The sequence below is a fragment of the Pygoscelis adeliae genome, unplaced genomic scaffold (assembly GCF_000699105.1).
Source record: "Pygoscelis adeliae isolate BGI_AS28 unplaced genomic scaffold, ASM69910v1 Scaffold171, whole genome shotgun sequence".
Classification (NCBI taxonomy): Eukaryota; Metazoa; Chordata; class Aves; order Sphenisciformes; family Spheniscidae; genus Pygoscelis; species Pygoscelis adeliae.
This window is the reverse complement of record NW_008824186.1, coordinates 2,638,022-2,639,528: the sequence shown is the minus strand read 5'-3', so window position 1 is coordinate 2,639,528 and position 1,507 is coordinate 2,638,022.

Sequence of the window (1,507 nt, the reverse complement as noted above, 5' to 3'; positions counted from 1 at the left end):
AACCAAGCGAGGGAAACACTTTAAACAAGCACACTAGTGGTTCAATTAAGGGTTTCAGAGATGCCTGCAGGAGAAAATCTCCGAGGATATTACCACTAGGATAGACAAAGGGGGGCAATGGGAACCTCATGTGGAGATGTTCAGAATCATTTCCCCAAGTTTTGTACTGGAAGCTAAATGCATGAAAAGATTTAGAACAGCAAATGTATTCCAGAAATGTGTACAAAGTGCATTCGATAAGCTGTTTAATCATATATCGGTACAAACAGTGGGTTAGGCTAATAATTTTACAAACAGAGACAGCACTGAAATGCAAAGAAAAGGAAGCCTTGATTAATAAGGTGGGTGGGGGGGAGAAGAGATCATTTACTCTTCAATAAAATAATTTGGACATTTGTTAAAGAGAAGATGCAAGTTCTCTTAGGAAGAAGTCTGCTAATTAATCTATCAAAGAATCCAGAGTGAAGGCAAAAAGTAGAGAAAAAAATCGTAAGGAAAGTTGCTTTAAATTATTAATCAATTCTTGGAATGACCAAGCGCTTTCCAAGACAAGGTGTAAACAATACAGTGTAAATAATATTATTTAATTATACATTTTTTTCATTAAAATTTTTTTCTTTTAACAAGGATGGTGAGGTTGGGGTTTTTTTGGGGTGAGGGTGGTGGTGGTGGAATTTAACAATAAACCAGGGTACAGAATTAAAAAGATGAGCAAACTTTATTATTTAGACCTTTCTTTTCCAAAATGGTTCCATTTGCCCTAGAAGCTCAAACTGTACAGATGTATTTTCCATCCACCGATTAGTGTGCATTCTGCAGCCCCCAATCTGAACCCCACACTTAAGTGCCGACCTATTCAGCAGAGAAATCTAACAGCTTCCTTCTCCATCACCACTGGCAAGAACTACTGCACCACATACTCCCACGTCCATTCTCCATGATCATAGCTGTATGGCCTTCATTTAGAATTAGGTCTGCATTTGCCTCGTTCACAGGGAATGGGAGGTTTTCACTGTAACTACAAGCCTTTAGCTCTAGCTGCAGCCTCATGCTTTTAGCTTGGAGGAATCCAGTTTGATTTCCCCTGTGTTGAACAAATATCAGAGGTCACATAAGGAGAGAATATATGGACCTATAGGAGCATAAAACCTGGGGAGGAAGAAGAGAGAATAAACAACAGCTAACACCACCACAAAGAGTAAATAAAAACAAGCCATTTAATGTGGTTTAAAAATACTGACTGCAAAGACTGGCTTTACCCAATGTCAACCAAACTGAAATAAATATTTAAAAGGTGTACTACTCAGCTGTTTTCTCAAAATAGTAAACCCGCATAGTCTTTTCCAAAAGATTGGCTTCTAAATAAGATGACAACCGCATTCCGAAACAGCTAAAAATTCAATATGATCGAGCATAGTTTGATTGATTTGCAACCATAGCAAAACAATAGACAATAATCCCTACACCTCTTCTCCTCAGCCTCTTCATTTGGGAGTCATGTTCATAA